Genomic DNA, 20,890 nt, shown 5'->3' on the forward strand with positions numbered 1-20,890 from the left:
TCTCTATTTCTCTCTGTCTCTTTCTTTGTCTCTGTCTCTCCATTTCTTTCTCTATTTCTGTCTCTCTTTTTCTGTCTCTGTTTTCTCTGTCTTTCTCTGACTCTCTGTGTCTATCTCTGGCTCTGTGTCTGTCTCTGTGTCTGCCTGTTTGACTCTCTCTCCATAGCTTTTATTTTGGCGATCCTTGTCTCTTACCCCAGAATATATCTAGTGTCCAATATGATGTAACATCTCTTGTTCAAGTGGGAAATGTTTGTTGTAATGTAGCTGGTAAAGATATATTCCAATGCACTATAACCTCCTTCATAAACCTTTCAGAAGGTCTGATTGGAGCTTTGATGTTACATCAAGCAGAGTCTCACTCCAATAAATTCAGACTGGGCTGCAAAGAGAGTGATACTATTTTAAAGGGAGATACTGCCTCTTCCTAGAACATTTAACTTTCAGATCGAAGAGAAAGCTCCAAAGAACTTTCCATCTGGCATGATTTTTTTTATTCTTCTTTAATGTTGCATTACTCTTTATTGAACTTGTTAATGGGTCTATCATAGAGCACGCCCCAACAGTATCCTCATTACATTGATAGTATACCACCGGGCAATTAACCTAGTAACATTCCATTCACAGTTTCCTAAATTATGCATGGGATACCTGCTCAGCAGACATTTAATTGAGCAAATCAGATAACTCTTCACCTGCAGTATTGTCTTCCTATTCAGGAAAACAGTATAATATTTAAGTAGCCTATTACGTGATTTTTATTTTTTGTGGGGTGCATAAAATGAGTAAATGTACCTACATTTCTAAAACATCTCTGAAATTAGATTTCACTAAAATGTGATATAGCAGTGACTGTTTTGGTTGTTCATTTTGTGCATTACAATTTTGTACAAGCAGTCTTGTCACAAGTTTCTGGTGAAATAACTTTGAATCCATCCATCTCCCTAATTCAACAGAATCAGTGATATGCAGTCTCAAAGAACATCATAGGGACTCTTTGGAAGGGTTCTTGCTGTCAAATATAAAGTAATGTGATTTTGAACTGGAAAAGAAAGTATAGGTCATTTAGTGTAACCACTCCATCCTACAGAAAAGTGAACTCAGTCCAGACAGGTTATGACCTGTTCAAGTTCAAAAGAATAATAGAGTTAGGATTCAAAATCAAATATCTTTCTGGGACCAGATTTAGATGCTTTCCACTTCAACATGCCGCACCCTAAACTATTCAACTCAACTCACTTCAATTACTATGAACAAGAAACCTTCAAAGGCACCAAATATTTAAAGACAGAAACACCACATACTTATGCTCAGGAAGTTTATATTGTTCTAGAGATTATAGCATTCGTACTCAAATACAAAAATGGTGTGAGGCAGAAGAAAATACCTTTTGGAAGGGAGATTAGGAATAGAGATAGAAATAGAGGTATATGAGTAGAGATAGGGAAGGTTTAATGGTAGAATCACCTGAGGAGAACTTTGAAGAAAACTAATTATTTTGAGAGGCAAAGAAGATGAAGGACTGACTTGTTGGCATGGGAGATGTTGTGTGTGATTGTATCAAATATAAAATATTGAGTCTGGTGTGTGAATATTAGTCCATGGCATATGGTGTGTGAAGGAAGTGGTATGAAGTAATGCTGGAAAGGTAGGTGAGAGCCAACTTGTGTAGAGCTTTAAATAGCAGACTGCAACTATTTTTTTAACCCTAAAAGTAATAGGGAGATAATGACAATTTTTGAGGAGAATGATATAATCAGGGCTGTACCTTAAAGAAAGTATTTTGGAAGTTGTGTACAAAATGGGTTAGAAAAAGGAGGATCAAAAAGTAGGGAGACCAATTCGGAGGTGAGATCATGGGGAAATTGATGAGGGAATAATGTCAAGGAAGTATGAGTGAAGAGAAATGGATGGTTGTGAGAGATTTTGTGGTGTAAGAATGGAAAAGATTTATTATATAATAATTATATATTTTAATTACTTAAATATAACTAACTATAGTGATGAAAGACAGATAAAAGTCAAGAATGATTCTGACTTTAAAACCTATATTTTTTTTGGGGGGGGGATGTTGGTATCCTTTAAAGCAGAAATGTCAAACATGCTGTTACTGTCAACACTCCCAGGTGCCAGATTAAAATGTAATTAGAAAATGTTTAACAAAATAAATAAAAATAGAAGAGAATGGAGGTAATATTAACATGTGGATTTTTTGAGTCAATATTCAACCAGGATCATTGTGTACAGCTTTCTATTTAACCTTGATACCACTGATTTTAAAATTTAAGGATGCTTGAAGGAGGCACAGGTGTAGGGAGGAAGGCAATGAGCTAAATTTAAGATATGTGTTTAAACATTTTCTGATGAATTATACTGTAATTTTCAAAGGAAGTAGATACATTCAATACACAGAGCTGGGATGAAATAACCCTGTGTTATAAATGAGGTTAAATAATTAAATACATAAATAAATTAAGGAAGCTTTATGGTACAATTGCTAGAGAGCTAGTTTTGAAGTAAGAATGCAATTCTTGCCTCTTACACAGACTATCCATGTGACTATAGGCACTTCATATAAACTCTCAGTGTCCTGGTGTAATTCTCTAAAATTATAATTTTCAGATGAGTTGTCAAAATGCATTGATTGAGGAGATTCTAAAATTAGGGATCTCTATAGAAATGAAATCATGGGTCTAGATCAAATTACATATAGAGATTTTCAATATTAGCCTTAAACTATTATTTTGATGAAAACAAGTTTAATGCAAAAAATATGAATTGCAACTCTTTTTCATATAATTTACTATCCACTGATATGATTGAATAAAAAATAGATATTGTGATACTAGCTACTTATAAGGTACAAAGTTAATGAGCAATAGTTGAAATTCATGTAGTTCTTTAAGAATTTCAGAGGAATTTCCCCATGACATCTTCCAAGGTAGTATAGCCATTACAATAGATATTGTCAGCATTATCATTCCAATTTTTGAAAAAAATACTTTCCCAGGTTGACACAGTCAGAACCAAACCCAGGATATCTGATTCACTTTCTCTATGATGTCATGTAGTATCAATTACTTAACTGTGTAGTGATGGTGGTGATCATGTGTAACCTAAGATTAGATGGTTCCCTATTTCTCCTTCATCTTTTCACATTTAAGATTAATTCCCAGAGAAACAAAACTAAACCTTTATATACAATATACAACCAAATTTATGGTCAGATTTATTGTCCTTTCTTACATGTCATTAAATTTTCCTTCCTGGAGATGGAGGGCAGTGATCTTCAAATTGTCATTAGTATTTAAATCCCGAAGCTTTGTCATTGTTACACATCATAGAGTTATAAAATCTACTTTCATCTTTAAATTACCAGGTTTACGTCTTCTGATGACTCCCAAATCATTAGGACTTTGAAAACACAATGGCAAAATGAACTTGGAGTTTAAGGAAACTGAGATCTCAGATACTCCAACTTCCTTATTATTAGAAGGAAGGGAAACTGAAGTTTAAAGAGGTGAGTTGCTAAGAATTATATTGTTTGTTGAGTAGTACTGTTTGGAATAAAGTCAGTCAGTCTGTCAGTCAACAAGCATTTTTTATGTATCTACTATGTGCCAAGAACAACATTAAGCACTAGGGCTACAAAGAAAGGCAAAAGACGGTTATTTCTATCTAGAAAAGCCCAGTGTAATAGGAGGAATACAATACAAACAACTATGTACGAATAAGCTATATAGAGGATAAATTGTAAATATTCAACAGAGAGAAGTAGTCTGTATTAAGGGGGATCAGAAAAAAAAGCTTTTAAAAGAAGGTTGGTTTTATTTGGGATCTGAAGGAAGTAAGGAAGCCCGAAGGCAAATATGGGGAAGGAAAATATTATAGGCATGGAAGAATATAATGTAAAAATTGATAGAGTCAGCATATAGAGTATCTTGTCTGAAGAACAACAAAGAAAGCACCATGACTGGAATTCAGAGTACATGGGGGTGAGTAAATCTAAGAAGACAAGATTTTTTAATTGCATCATTTTCAAATCAAAGACAGAAGGCACAACTGGGAGGGCTAATTCAGTAAGCTACTCAGGCACTTGAATTCAGGTTTTAGTCCTGTCAAACCACTGCTAGGCCCAGAGGGGATGAAGTACGGAACTGTCCCCTTCCTCATTGAGGAGAACCTCTACTCTACATCCAGGCATATGGTTAAGACTTGGGTCATTCCAATAAATGCTTTGCCTCTGATTAAAGATATTAGATTTCATTTTCTCATAGTCTTAAGTCATAAAACTCTCACCCGAACACCAAAGGTTCAAATTTCACTAATAGTTTAAGTAATAGTACACATTTCCTTAAATGATTGAAGTAGATATTTGATGTACACTGTGAATCACCTATACAACTGATATCACCTGCATGTGATATCACCTGTTCACACAACCTGTTACAATAGCTAGAAGCCTGACCAACCTCATCAGAATATATAGTAATGCAATTTGTAAGGCTGTTAACTAAGCATTTTATATTTCCTCAATTTTGCACTGTTTAATCTCTTGCAACATTAATGCTGGTACAATATTCTAGCCTAGACCAATCCTCTTTCTTCTTCAAGCATACTGGAGTCATTTCTGATTGCTACTCTCCCTGCTTCCATTCAGCTCTGAAGTACTGGAAAACAGGATCTTCAGATCACCTAAATTCACACAATATCCACTGAGCCTAGACGGATTAATCTCAAGATGTAAATTCTTTTGTATTAGATCAGGAGAGAAGAAAGATAAAATAGATATCTCAAACTTAGATTGAGGCTTACATATGTTTGACATATACTTAATATGCCATGTTTTCATGACTACATGGAAGATGAGTTGTGTGACAGGGCAAGTCACCCCTCTCTTCCTTTCCCCCCTTGTGAAGAAGCTTAGGACAATCTTGCTATTATTTACAGGTAAAAAGAAATAGATAGCTAAGGATGGGTTCACCCCCTTATATCAGATCTTTTGTCTCTGTAGGCAACAATGATAATTTCTGTCATATCAAAGAATACATCCTTTAGTCCTAAGTCCTTAAGTCCTTCTACATAGGTAGAACCATGCCCCATAGTACTCACATGGGTGAACAAAACCAGGAATGACTAAACTAATCTGAACATGCTTCATGGTTATGTCAATCATGAGAAGTTCAATATTTATTGTATAGAAAAGTCCAAAAAAGAATCCATTCTTCCTGATAAACATTTATCAATAAATCAATAAACAAAAACAGCTTGGCAGAGAGAAATAGGTATAGATCAAAATCCCACACTGCATATTAAGATAAGGTCAAAATGTTTACATTTTGTCTTAAAGGGTGATGCCATAAGAAAAAAAGAGAAATGTGAAATAGTTTACCTGTCATTTCTATGGATAAAGAATTTATAGCCAGACAAGAAACAGAGAGTGTTATAGATGTAAATAAATAATTTTATTACATTAAATTAAACAGTTTTCACAAGCCAATGCAACCAAGATTAGAATGAAAGCACAAAATGGAGAAGGGGTGAAGAGTGTGGCTATAGTAAGTTTCTCTGATAAAGATCTCCTTTCTAACCTATGTAGAGAATTAAGTCATTCCCTAATTGATAAATGGTCAAAGGATATAAACAGCAACTTTAAAGGTGATGATATCCATTCTATCTTTAATTATATGAAAAACTACTCTATATCACTGGGTAGAGAAATCCAAATTAAAGCAGTTCTGAGGTACTTCCTCATGTATACAAGATTGACTAATATGAGAAAAAAGGAAAATGACAAATATTGGAAGGGATAGGGGAAATTTTTGAAACTAATTCACTCAGTGGAATTGTGAACTGATTCTGGAAGGCATTTTTGAACTATGCCCAAAAGGTTATAAAACATCCCCTTTCTCCCAGTAAGAGCACTATGAGGTCCACATCCCAAAAAATTAGAAAAAAGAAAAAAAATTACAAAAAACCCAAGAGGAAAGTTTCCTATTTATTCAAAAACATTTACAGGACCTCTTTTGTGGTGCAAAAATTAGAAATTGAAGGGATGCCATCAATTGGAGAATGATTGAAAAAATTCGCAGTATATGATTGTGACGGAATTCTCTTGTGCTATAAGAAATAATGAAAAAGGATACTTTTAGAAAAACCTGGAAAAAACTTACATGAACTGATGCAAAGTCAAGCAAGCAGAACCAGTAGAACACTGTGCACCATAAAGACAATATTGTACAATTATCAACTATGAGTTACTTAGTTATACTCAACACTAAAATGATCTAAGACAATTCCAAAAGACTCATGATGAAAAATTCTCTCCACCTCCAGAGAATGAACTGATGGACTCTTAATACAGATGCAAGCATGCTTTTTTAAACTTTGTTTTTCTTGGGTTTATTGTCTGTATTTTCTTTCACAATATGACTAATTTGGAAAAATATTTTGCTTAAGTGAACATGCATAACCTACCTCAAAAGTTTGTCAATGAGGAGGGGAGTGAAGGAGATTAATTTGGGAACTCAAAATAAAAAAAATATATAAATATATTATATATATATATATATTATATAAATATCAATATCTCTAAAATATATATATGTATATATTTTATACATATATGTATATGTATATATATATCTGGGTGGTCAGGTAGCACAGTGAGTAAGAGCACCGGCTCCAGTGTTGGAATGACCTGGAGATCGAATCCCGGGCTCAGACACTTAGCAACCACCCAGAAACACCTGGCCGTGTAACATTGAGCAAGTTACTTAACCCCAATTGCTTAGGGCCGACCAGGTGGCTCAGCGAGGAAGAGCACCAGCTCCAGTGTCAGGATGACCTGGATCAAATCTGGGCTCACATACTCAGCACCACACCCAGAAATAACTGGCCGTGTAACCTAGAGCAAGTTACTTAACCCCGATTGCTTAATATATATATGAGGTTAAAAATTGTCTTCGCACATAATTGGGAAAAATTAAATATATAAAATTAAATTGATAATAAATCACCTACTATGTGTCAAGAAACTGTCATAAGTTTCAGGGATACAAAAAGAGGCAAACAATAAATTTTCTACTCAATCCTGGAGACTATAAAGTCACTATATTTTATTCAGTAGAGGGGTGCCATGGTCAGACTTGTGCCTTAGAAAAAATCAGTATAGGTGATGAATCAAAGAAGTATTGGAATGGGGAGCGATTTGAGGCAGGCAGACCCATAAGCAGGCTATTAGAGTAGTCCAAACATGAGTCCAACTACAAGAGGGTGGTTGCAGTGTCAGAGGAGAGAAGGGAAAATATTTGGCTGATGTTACAAAGGAGAAATCAATAGACCTTAAAAACTGATTGCATATGAATCTAAGACTTAGCAAGTAATTGAAGAAAACACCTAGGTTGTCATTCTGAGGGATTAAAAGGATGATGTAACCCTCTATAGGAGGGTAGGAGGATTTAGGAGGAAAGAAATGAGTTCAGTTTTGATCATATTGAGTGAAAATGTCCACTGGACATGCATTTTGAGATGTCTGAAAGGCAGTCTGAGATATGAGAATAGAGGTTAGCGGAGAGATTGGGGCAGGATAGGAAGAGTTGTTGATCATCAACATAGATATGGTAATTAAATCCACAGGAATTGATAAAAACCACCACATGAAGTAGCAAAGAGGGAGAAGAGAAGAGGGCCCAGGATGGGACCGTACCAGACACCTACAATTAAAGGTCAAGATCTAGATGGTGATCCAGCAAAGCAGATAAAGAAGAAGTGACCAGATAGGTAGAAGGAGAACCAGGTTCTCCCCTTGTTCAGAAAACCTAGAGAGAAGCAAATGTTGAGGAGGAGAGACTTATCAACAGTATCAAAAAGTGAAGAGAGCTCAAGGAGAAAAGACCTATGGATTTGTCAATCAAGAGATATTTAGCAATTTTGGAGCAGTTTCAATAGGATGATAATGTTGGAAGCCAGATAGTAAGGCATTTAGGAGAGTGAGAAGAGAAAAAGTGGAGGTATTTTTTGTAGACAGTCTTTTCAAGGAATTTGTTTACAAAGGACAGAAGAGATATAAGATAAAAATTCATTGGAATAGAAAGTTCCAGTGAGATTTTTCATGATGAGGGAGAAATGGACATGTTTATAGGCAGTATAGAATGAGCTATGAGATAGGAAGATGTTGAAAATAAGTGAAAGATCAGGGATGATCGAGGGGATAATGTATTGGAGAAGGCAGGATGGATTGCTTGAAAAAGTAGAGATTAGCATTGGCAAGCAGTAAGGCCACTTCATCTTCTTACACAAGGATGAAGAAGATAGTGGCAAAAGACATTTGAGAGATAAGATATAAAGAAGAGGGGAGAAGAGGGAACTCTGTGAATAACTTCATTTTTTTCTCATAAAATATAAGGCAATGTTCTCAGCTGAAATAGTGCAGGAACAGGGAACCATGGGAGATTTGAAGAAGAATGAAAAGGTTGGGAAGAACTGTGAAGAATGAGTAAATATGCGGAAGAGGGCAGCTATTAAGAGGTAGATGACCTGGAAAAGAATTAAGGAGTCAAGAGAATTGAAGTCATGGTGTAGATGAATAGTTGGGGGTTGTAAAGGAAGGCAGAGGGAGATGTGAAAAACCAATAAAATATGATAAGATAAAGGAAGGGATTTTGAAATTCTTGAACATAAAGGTTGTACTTTTGTGAGTTACAGAAAGATCATATGACCTTCTTTGTGCTTGGTTCAGGTGGGGTGGAAGAGTACATTATGAGAAATGAGTTGGTTGAGGTGCTAAGTAGTTAGGGTGTTTGAGGGAGATTTAATATGCATGTTGATGCCTGCTATTGGGGAGAGGAGAAAAAGTTGTGAGCCAGGTGCCAAACTCATTAAGGAAAAAAAAAAGGGAGTATCATGGGGGTCTATTAACAGTATACCAGGATTTTTATTGGACAGTGTATATGAATAGCATGAACCTCAAAGGAAGAGATGTTATAGAATGAAGGAGATGGGGAGAATATGTAAATGGAAATGGGTCTTGAGAGGTATTCTGATTAACTTAGTCAGCCAAGGAAAATGAGTGAATGTATAGCAAGTACTTGAAAAAGTGGTCATGGAAGCTTTCATTGCAAGCAATCCAGGTTTCAGTAACAGCTAGTTGATGGAAGGAGTGAGAGAAAAAATAAGATGAAGGGAAGTTCATTGTGCATGGAATAGGCATTCCAGAGGGCAAAGTGGAAAGACTGGATGGAGTTTAGCTGAAATATTGGGGCGTTAGTCAGTGGTGATGGGAATGAGGATCTGGATGGTGACCACCAGAAAATGGGGTTTTGATGATGATATGCAGGAGTTCAAAGTCACTGAGATGTGAAGGGTATGATGAAGTATGAGAATGCTCATCTCTGGATGGAGACATTCCTCTTCCTAATAGAGGCTGGAGGTCAGGTTAGAGGAAAATGACATATAAGAGATACACAATCACATGGTCATATGAGAGACCCAGCTTCACATTTATTTCCAATGACTGTAGATTAGACATGTAAAGGGCATAGCTAGAGAGGAAAGACAAATCTTAACAGCAGGAGAAAGAAGTTCCATTCCCCGCCAACTTACCTTTTCCTCTTCCCTTGAAGGACAAGTTCAGAATGAGACAGAAGACCTGTAGTCTAAGGGTAGTTTGTCCTATTTGCACTGGAGGTTATCAACATTTTAGTTGGGAGACTGGTTTAGTAGTAGGAGGTGGAAAATGGTTTGTGCTGGTATAGCTGGAAGTGGTTGCTTTGAGGCACATGGAAGTCACCTGGCCTGGCTTCTTTCCTCCTTCCATCAGGGTACACACTGTGCCCAGAAGTAGATGGAAATCACAAGGTTCATCAAAGGGAATGTTAACTCCTTCTAATCTGAGGAGGCCAGCTATGAGGTAGCAGCAGAAAATAATGGACTCTCTGCAAAGGAAGGTAGAGGGCAGAGGGAAGACATTTGACCTGACTCATTGCAAACTTGCAAACTTCTTTCAGAGGACACAGTGCTCTCAGCAGTAGATATGAATCACATGAACCTCAGAGGAAAGTAAAAGACCTACAAAGTTTGAGGAGGGTTTGACTCCTCACCAGAGGACTCTACCATTGAGGTGGCAATAGGATGTGTTTATATGGCCTTCAAATGAAAACTATGAGAAATAATTCATTTGGATTGCTGCTTAATCAGTATCAATCAATTTGATAATATTCTAGTGGGGTAGTTATTATAAGTCCTATGTATTAGGTTCCAGAACTGTGAGTTGCAGGTTGTAAGTTACCTTGCTTAATCACAGGAAGCTTAGTAGAGGTCCTCCACCCTTGTTTTCCCTTGTAATGGTGACCAAGCCCAGTGTAGAATAGGTTACTCAATTGCATGGAAAGTCTTCAACTTATTTTGTACCTCCAGATCTCTCTTTTTTGTCCAAGAGCAAGTGACCATCTTATGACCACCAAGTCAAAGGAGATATTCTTTACTTCACCCAACTCATGACCCTGCTGACATATCATTTTTGCTTATTTTATCTTGTACATTACATATCAACTAATGGAATTATGTATTTTGTATAGTCTCTTTAGAATGTCTAGGTAGTATTTCTCGTATCAAACCCTATGAAAAAAGGTCTCAGAAGAAGGGGGCATCTCAGATTTTGAGGAATATCTGAGGTGCACTCCATTGGCTTCAAAGGAACCATGCACCCTTTAAAAAAGTGCCATTGACTCAGACCTTTGCCTCAGTCTCTTTTATTCTAAGTTGGACAAATTTTAATCCCCATGTTAATGGCACCCTGAGATGGGACTGTGATGTGTGGAACTCAGCCTCTTTAAGCTGGCCCCAGCAACAACCCCCAAAAGAAGTGCATATTGGGACAAATTTTCACAGATAGTTCCCCCAGGAACACTGGCCCTTGGAGGTTGGACTCCCCTTTCTGTCTGCACCCAAATTCTCTGAGCCTAAAGTAAGTCTCTTCAAGATTGGTGAGTCTACCTTGATTTACCCTAAATTCATTTTCTTTAAGAAAGGCCCTGATTGGGTTAAAATTCAACTTATATTTCTATAAAAATTTCATGGTCATAATTTTAACTTTTTATACACAGGCTACTGGTTTTTTTCCTCTGTTTTCTTTACATTCATTTTCTTAAGACCAGGGAGATTCAGCAGTGGAATTGCTAGTTCCTAATTTTCAATCTGTTAGCCACCTAGCTAATTTTAAAATTTCCTGTTGGCAGGGTTAAAATAGATCTTTTGCCCTTAAATTGTTTTTGAGGAGTAATTAAATCAGTTTTGTCATCAGAAGAGAAACTCTCAAATTGGTTGAGGGGGAACTTTTGGTGGTTCACAGTGGAGTGAGGAGCCCATCTTGAGGACCCTATGACTAGTCCCTTGATGGGTAGGGCTTTGCGGAATGATTTCATACTCTCCTGCTCTGACATAATTGAGGCCAGATTCAATAGCCTTAGGGGACAGATCCCCTACATCCACAGTAAGTACTCCATGCTGTGGCCATCCTGGGAATAATCCTACCATTTTTTGACCTGAGAAAGAGGGTTCATTTTGGTTTTATAGATATGAAGAAAAGAAAAGCTTATGTTGACTTGTATTCGCTTAGAATTGTCAGTTATCCATAATCTGAGCTAAATTCTCATGAATTTTTCAAGAAAAGTAGGTATGAATTTTGCTGAATGTTCATTTATAAAATACCTTTAGTCCCTAGTTGACCAATTCTAGGATCCTGAATATTAAGCACAGAAATTAAGAATTAGAAGTATCGGAAACTTTGCCAAAAAAAATCCCTGAATATTTGAAAATTATAGTATTAACTGTAGGAAAGATGCCCATATAGGTCAAACTCAGGTGGCTAGATCATCTCCCTTGATTGATAATAGAAGGGCAGGTGCATCATTTCTAGTGCTTTCAGTTGGGGAACCTCTCAAACAGAATAGGATAAAAGGTGAATACCTCGAGAATCTGGTCTAATTCTTTCAGGTGAAATTCCTCCAGAGAGCACCACTCCTGAAAAGGGACACTGACAGGAAAGATGTGGTTAGGCATAAAAGGAGAAATACATCCTACAGGATCCCCAGTAGGGCAAGGATGGACAGCCTGTAAGGGGATAATTAAAGAAAAGAGTTATTGGGGCAGTTAGGTGGTACAGTGAATAGACGACAGACCCTGGAGTCAGGAGGACCTGAGTTCAAATCGGGCCTCAGATACTTGACATACTTACTAGCCATGTAACTTTGGGCAAGTCACTTAACCCGAATTGCCCTCCAAAAAGCCAAAAAAGAGAATTATTAAGCTGTGTAAAGTTTGGTTTGAGAATACAAAGAGTTTAGGGAATTGTTTTGGCTAAAACAGGGAACTTTTGATTACTTAGAAAGTTATGGAATTTTATTGAATAACCTCCTTAAATCACTTCACAATAAATGAACTATTGATACTAGTAAATCCTTCATCAGTTTCAATTTTGCTTCCTATGATTATACTTTGGAAAAAAGTCTAGATATGGGGTGATGACCTGAGTCTTCAAGGCCACATGTGACTCTCTAGATCCTCAAGTAAAGCCCTTTGACTGAATCCAAACTTCACGGAACTAATTCTTTTTGGGATTTAGTCAAAAGGCCATACCTGAAGACTTTGAAGGCCACATGTATCCTTGAAGTCACAGGTTTCACAACCATGATCTCAAGCAATGGGACTTTAATAAACTCTTCTGTCTCTTTAGAGATTTTCTCTAAATACAAAGTGTGCTTTAAGTGGGAGAAAACAGTTGTCAAATTAGACTAAAGAAATGTGTATTGTTACTAAGTTACATGTTTTATTGTTAAGATTCTAAAAGCATTAACATAATTAGAAAACAGAAGAATTATCCTAGGCTGACATCAAGATTCCAGTTACATGATGGTCATAAATTCTATACTCAATAGAGTAGATATGTAAAATCTGGACTTCAAAATCTCCTAGAGAAAAACTTAGAAGTTCAGACCTCATTTTATGTTATATCTTGTTATATATTCTGTGTGTGTCTGTTTGAAACTAAGTTTTGAAATACTGAGTTCTTTATTTCAGAGAGACAGGGGCCTTATACAATTAAGAAAATCTTTGAGAGAATGGGAAATATGTATCTGCTTTGTCTGAGCTGTTTGTACTTTGTGCTAACCCATAGCCAATAGATGTTTTACTTATGATCTTTCTTTTGGTATGATTGACCAAAAGAAATAGGCTATCTATCTATTTATCAATCTATCTATGTATCTAAGGAATAATCAAATTTCTTTCCTTTCCAAGTTATAATTTGGATGCCTTTATAAAGTATTTTGATGAGCTTATGGGATACTACTAAACTCTCTAGAGTTTAATGAAAACAATAAAAACAGGATCAGTTATCCCTTAAAAGGGGCCTTTTAAGTGACCAGGGATTGATTTAAAACTAAAGTTTGCATTTTAAGAACTGTCTTGTTAGTCATAAGATAGGTTCAGGAGAGATTCGGTGAAATAGGAATTCAGGGAAGTGTTAAAATAAGAAAAACTTAGGAAATAGTATATTAGAAATTAGAAGAAAAATCTTAAGAGTTTGAATAATTCCACAACTCAGAATTTACAAAGGAAACATATTTGCTATAAGCCTGAAGGAAAATTCAGCTAGTCAGTCTCTGAATATAAACTTTGGGGTTATCAATTTGTGAAATTGGTTTTAATTTTGTTATAGAATAAAGGCATACTTAAAAACTGTACTTAAAATTGGGATGAGTTTCTAACAAACAGGGATTTTTTTTTATTAGAAGACAAAATAATGAAGTTTTAGACCATCTTCAGAAAAGGAGAAAACTGGGCAAAATTGGAGTACATTTACTCTTCTATTATTTACTGCTTCTTAACAAACCTGAGGGCACCAGGCAAGTCCTTACTCGGGCTTCTGATAGAAGATGAGTCACAAAGTGCTACCAGAAAAAGAAAACTCGTTTTGAATAAGAAAGCAACTGAAGGTAAGTGAAGTTTAAGCCAATCATTTAAGTAAATTAATACACAGTAAAACTTTGTGCTGAAATCACTTGGTTAGCAAAAATAAGCATAAGTCATATAAATAAGGCTAGTTGGAGAAAGAATTGTTGAAGACAGCATTAAACAAGAATATAAAAAGATAAGCATAGAAATAAATTAAGTGCATGCACACCTAATAGAAGTGCTCAGAGCAGAAAAGATCAAATTAAAATGAACATATGACTTATAAAGGTAAAATATACTGAAATTTTGAGAAGGAAGAAAAGATCTTGCAAACAATTTTAAAAAATCAAAATAAATGGACTTAACTTGAAAGGAAATAGAGAAAAAGTTACACCCAGATTTCTTTAGAAAAATACACTCAGATAATTTTCTGGTAGTGCAATTCCTGTTACTTTTCTGTGCCACAGTTGGGCTTTGACCAATCATCTTGGGCATTATAAAAAAAAAATCTGAATGAATGGCTTTCTAGCATAAAAGAAGCAAACCTGGAGGAGATAGATGATTTCTTTCAAAATCATCCTGCTTGCTTACATCTGTGACAGCCTACAATGAGGAACTTGAGCTGAGTAAGTTGTTTTTGGAGTCTATTTGCCTATCACTTACAAAAATACTATGTGATTATAACTAAATATAGTTGCCCGAAAGCCCTTAAAGAAATTGGTATGGGGGGCAGAGTCAAGATGGAGGAATAGAAACAGGACTTCCACACTGTTATGACTTCCACCTCCTCCAATTTATGTAAAAAATTACTCTAGAAAAACTTTGGAGGTATAGAACGCACAAAATGACAGAGAGGAGCTAACCTCCCACTGAAGACAGTTGAGCAGCCCTGCAGGAAGGGGCCAGCACAGTGCTCTGGGAGCTGAGCCCAGCCATGCAAACCTGAGGTTTTAGCCTCAGGGTGGCCACAGCCAAGCACCAGCTGGAGGAAATTCAGATCACCAGGAGCTGTGGAGGTTTCCAGAATTATCAACACATATTTGCTAAAGACAAAGTGAGAGGTTAGTGCAATGTGGACTTTGGGATCTGGGAGTTCAGGAGTGTGGTCTGGACTTTACCCCCTGGAAGGAGAAGCTGCTGAGGCACCATGGCCATGTAGCCACACCACATGGCAACATCAGATCCTGCCTTGCAGATTGAAGGGGCACCAAACAACCTGTCTGAGGGGGTAAATGATCTCACTTGGGATTGCTTAGACCTGGATTGTGGTGGAGGTACTGGGGTGCATGACCAGCATGCCAGAGCATGTGGAGGCTCAGACAGGGCACCCAACAAACAGCTTTAGCAGCTGAGAAAACCCCAGCAATTATGACAAAGCTCGCCTGTCTACCAGAGTCCTACTGTGGCATATATATATACACACACACCCACATATGTATTCATACACCCATATAGTCTTCTATATAGACATTATACACACACACACACACACACATTTATATTCCCTTAACTCTTCTCATACTGAGAAAAGTTTCATAAGTTACACTTATCACTTTTCCATGCAGGAATTTAAATAGTTCAACTTTAATAAGTTTCTTATGATTTCTTTTCCCTGTTTACCTTCTCATGCTTTTCTTGCTTCTTTTATCTGAATGTCAAATTTTCTATTCAACTTTGTTTTTTTCATCAAGAATGCTTAAAAGTCCTGTATTACATTGAATGACCATAAATTCATGTAATTGTATCATTTTATGTTATTATTTTGGACCAACCCTGTGTATGAACTTGTGGTAAAGTGGAAAAAGCAAGACAATGTTAAACAAGTCTCTGTGACTGAGATAGCCACAGAGTAAACTTTTTTATATACTCCTCACCAGGTATACTTTTTTTTAGCATGGGTCATTGTGGTACACAAAAGATAATAGAGTTAGTGAAACAAGAGTGGGTTATTGCAGATACAACCCCAATGACAACTTGCAAGACAGCCACTCATCCAACTTGTGTAGCTTTTTAAATTTTTTCTTTTAAATTTATTTATTTTTTTCCTTATAAAATTCAGTTTCACAGGTTTTTGAATTCCAAATTTTCTCCCATTTGCTCTCCTCTCCCCTCCACTGCCAAGGTGGCATACAATTTGATATAGGTTCTATATATACCTTCACATTAAACAAATTTTCACAATCGTTATGTTGTAAAGAAGAATTATAAACAATGGAATGAACCATGAGAAAAGAAGGAGCAAAAGAAAACAAAACAAAAAAAGACAGCAAGTAGTTTGCTTCAATGTGTATTCAGACTCTATAATTCTTTCTCTGGATGTGGATAGCACTTTCCATCATGAATCTTTTGGAGTTGTCTTAGAACATTCAATTGCTGAAAAGAACCAAGTCTATCAGTTAGTCATCATAGATATAATGTGTCTGTATTTTTGTACAATGCTCTCCTGGTCCTGCATCAGTTCATATAAGGCTTTCCAGGTTATTATGAATTTTGTCTGCTCCTCATTTCTTAGAGCAAAATAGTATTCCATTACATTTATATACCACAACTTGTTTAGCCATTCCCCAGATGATGGGTGTCCCCTTGATTTGCAATTCTTTGCCACCACAAAAAGAGTTGCTATAAATATTGTTGTGCATGCAGGTCCTTTTCCTGTTTGTAAGGTCTCTTTGGGATACAATCCTAGAAGTTATATTACTGGGTCAAAGAGTACGCATATTTTTATAACCCTATGGCTCAGTTCCAAATTGCTCTCCAAAATATTTGGATCAGTTCACAACTCCACCAACAATGCATTAGTCCACTTCTTCTTCAGCATTTATCACTTTCCTGTTTTGTCATGTTACCCAATCTGACCAGAGAGATGTGGTACCTAGGGGTTGTTTTGATTTGCATTTCTCTAATCAATAGTATTTTATGGCATTTTTTCATATGCTTATAGATGTATTTAATTTCTTCCTCTGAAAACTGCCTTTTCATATCCTTTGACCATTTATCAATTGGGGAATAACTTGTATTCTCATAAATTTCACTCAGTTTCAAAATATTTTAGAAATTATACCTTTATCAGAGACTCTGGTTGTAAAAAGTATTTCTTAACTTTCTGCTTCCTTCCTAATCTTAGTTGCATTGACTTTGTTTCTACAAACACTTTTCAATTTATTGTAATAAAAATTACCTATTTTGCTTTTTGTAATTCTGTCTATAACTTGTTTGGTCACAAATTCTTCCCTTCTCCATAAAACTGACAGGTAAACTATTCCTTTCTCTCCCAGATTGCTTACAGTATAATATGCTTATATGCTTATAGTTATAACTTTGATATCTAAATCGTGAATCTATTTTGACTTTATTTTGGTATATGTTATAAAATATCGGTCTATGCCCAGTCTCTGCCATATTGTTTTTCAATTATCCCAGAAGCTGTAGTGTTTGGGTTTATCAAACATTAGATTACTGTAGTCATTAAATACTGTATCTGGTGTACCTAAATTTTCTACTGATACACCACTCTATTTCTTAGCCAGTACAAATTAGTTTTGATGACTGCTGCTTTACAGTACATTTTAAAATCTTGTATGGCTAGGCCACATTTCCCAACATTTCTTTTCAATAATTCCCTTGATATTCTGGTTTTGTAGCTTTTAATCAGTTTATCTTTCAAGTCATATTCACTGGTGGCTGTCTGCTAGCTTGCAGCCCCTCTTTGCGCACTTATAAGAAATGATTATTATTGTGCCCAAGTCAGTCCTTGAATGTGTGCCCAGTTATGGCCCACTTGCCTGCATGGACTCTGATTGGGGACTGTCATCTCATTTTTTGCAACTTGTATTCTAGAAATCATTTTATGTTCTCCCTTTGATCTCATCTGCAGACCAGAGAGTGTGTGTTTGACAGTTGCGAATATAAACAAAATTTCTCAATAGTTGATAAATTCTACATGAGATTTTGAGACTAATATATGAAAAAATAACAGTTATCTAACCATAAATTACAATTAGTGAAATTTTGCTGTTTGAGGAAGAGATTCTTGGGACCTCATTTTGCTGCTATTTTAAGTCTTGATGCCAGGATAAGTGTCTTGACCCTGCATAACGCTGCTGGTTCATCATTCAAGGGAAATGTATATGCCCCTGCATTCTGAGGAGTGCCACAGGAGGATGTACATGCATGAAAAAGTTAAGAGAATGACCTTATGAAAGTGAGGGGAGGATTCACTTCATCTATTACCATCTTGGTAAATAAGAAAATTTTCCCACCTGGTTAATTCAGATGTTGGCCATGAGAACCTTTAATAAAATTGGATGCTTATGACTCATACCTAAAATTAAACAGAACTAATGCTTCTATGTCTCTGCCTTTCTCCTCACATGGAATATTCCATTGACAAGGGCAAGTACAAAAAAGAAGTGGAATAGGAATCCTTTTGGTGAATTTTGCCTAAGTTTTATATGCTAATATAATGAGGCATCATTTTGAATTGTCATTTGAATCAGATAATAGAGATCATGAAGTCTCCCAATTGGTAAGTTATTTAGTTTACAAGAAAGCACCCCATAACATTCTTTCATTATGACAATATGATTAGTGGGAGATGTCACAGTTAAAAATGTGACATAATTTTCAAAATTGGATTAAGAATTTTACATGTTAAAATTGTTTGAAGCATTTTTGAAGCATCTAATAATATTGAAATAGACACAATCATTTTCCAATGCAGGCCCTCATAATACAACAATTAAAATTCTCTGAAGTTTCAAGTGAATTGCATATTTTTAATATACTAATGATCCTTATAGCTTTGTATCCTATGCCAGAACTCTTTTCTGATAATTGTAATTATTCTGGCAACTTTTAAATGAATTCAATGGTGTTTCAGGAGTCATAATGATAAAAAATTGTTCTGTTAATAATTCCCTAACAAAATCTGATCCTCCTGGGGGAGGGATAAGTATTTAAAAGAAAATAGCTAGAAAAGAAAATAGCTAGATTAAAAATTTTTCAGTTGGTTTTAATAAACAGTTCTTACAAGATTGTATGTGTCATATATAAAATTTAGGTTCAGATTTTTTCAGTTCTTATTTGAATTTGCCAACCTAAAAGTCTTGAATTCTCTGATCTAGTGATGGTTCATATTAGTGCTATTCATATTTTATCTAGGCCTTATTACCTATACTAGAATAAAACTAGGTTATTTAATCCCTTATTATGACTCCATTTGTGTCTTCCTGTCTGCCCAGATCAAGAGTGAACCTGTGCTAGTGTCTCCACCTCTCTTGCATTCGCATAGTTTGTGTTACCTGTGAAATATCTATTTTGTCAGAGATTTTTAACAGAGAAGGAGATTGCTACAAGTAACCTAAACTGGAGAAGCAAATCCATTAGAAGCTACTCTACCCACTCCATCCAGTATTCCTAAAAGAAGAGATCTTCAGATGACCACAGGGTTGTATCCAGGGATGCTTCAGAGACTGGACAATTATCAGACAAGTAATCATGACATCATCATAATTGTCTCCCTCCACTAATGATTCCTAATCCACCTATTCCTGAGCCTGCAGTGACTGAAACCTCTAATTCTTCTTTTCAGTCTCCTACTTTGGTCTTTGCTTTACCACTGACAAGAATGACTGATAATGGGGTGGCCAGGTAGCACAGCGAGTGCACCGGCCCCAGAGTTGGGATGACCTGGGTATTGAATCCAGGCTCAGATACTTAGCACCACAGCCAGAAATAACTGGCCGTGTAACCTTGAGCAAGTTACTTAACCCCAACTGCTTTAAAAAAAAAAAGAATGACTGATAATTCCTTTGCTCATAGAATTCAACTTATTCCTTATTTTTCTCCACTCCCTATGTTACAGACATCTAGATCTCTTTTTGATGTCTGCAGAGATGTTTCCTCTCATCACCATAATGGGGTAGTTATTGGTCAAAATTGCTTGAAGTACTTTCATAAACTCAAAAGATTTCTAGAACCTGTATGTAGGGAAGACAATGCTTGTATTGCTGTACTTGAATAAGTGCTCTGTGATCCCCTGATCTACATATCTGGTAGGGCATGTTTTACCAGGAGATTTCTTTGTTAATGAGAATATTATCTTGCTATATATTTAGTATATTATGAGTCAATATTTAATCAAATGGAACATAATCCGTATATCATAAGTTGTGCCCATTTCCCTCTTCTATAACATCAAATTTGGTCCTCAGTGAGGGGACTTCAACCTTCTGATTTTGTGTTACCCATGGAGGGATGTCCTATATGCATTTAGATTGTAATGATTGAAAGAAAGATGTTGTCTTTCTCTGCATAGAAGGGGATTTGGAATATGAGAAATGATTGATTTGGACCCCTATTCTATTCCAATCAGCACCAATTAATTTTACACTATTCTATAGGGGTAGTAATTATATAAGTTCTGTATGTTAGGATGCAGAGCTGTGAGTTGCAGATTGTCTGTTCACTTGCTTAATTATGGAAAACTTACTAGAGACCCTCCACCCTTGTTTTTCCTTGTCATGGTGACAAAGCCCGATGTGGTATAGGTGATTGAATTTCAAAGACAGTCTTCCAACTTATTTTTTTTATCTCCAGACCCCCCTCTCTCTCGTCCAAGCGCAAGTGACCACTTAGGACCACCTAGGAAGAGGAAATGTTCCTTGACTCATCCAACTCATGACCCTTCTGACGTATCATTTTTGGTTATTTAAGCTTATGCATTGTATGCCTACCAATGAAGTTCTGTATTTGTATAGTCTCTTTAGAATGTCTATGTAATAACTCTTGTATCAAACCATATAAAAACAAAGTCCCAGAAGAAGGGGACATCTCATACTATGAGAAAGATCTGAAGTCCACTTAATTGGAGGGGACCATGGACCCATTAATAAAGTATCATTGACTCAGACCTTTCCCTCAGTCTTTTTTATTGTAC

This window comes from Petaurus breviceps, unplaced genomic scaffold (assembly GCF_028583685.1).
Source record: "Petaurus breviceps papuanus isolate PSGF00001 unplaced genomic scaffold, PetGlider_PUasm1.0 174, whole genome shotgun sequence".
NCBI lineage: Eukaryota > Metazoa > Chordata > Mammalia > Diprotodontia > Petauridae > Petaurus > Petaurus breviceps.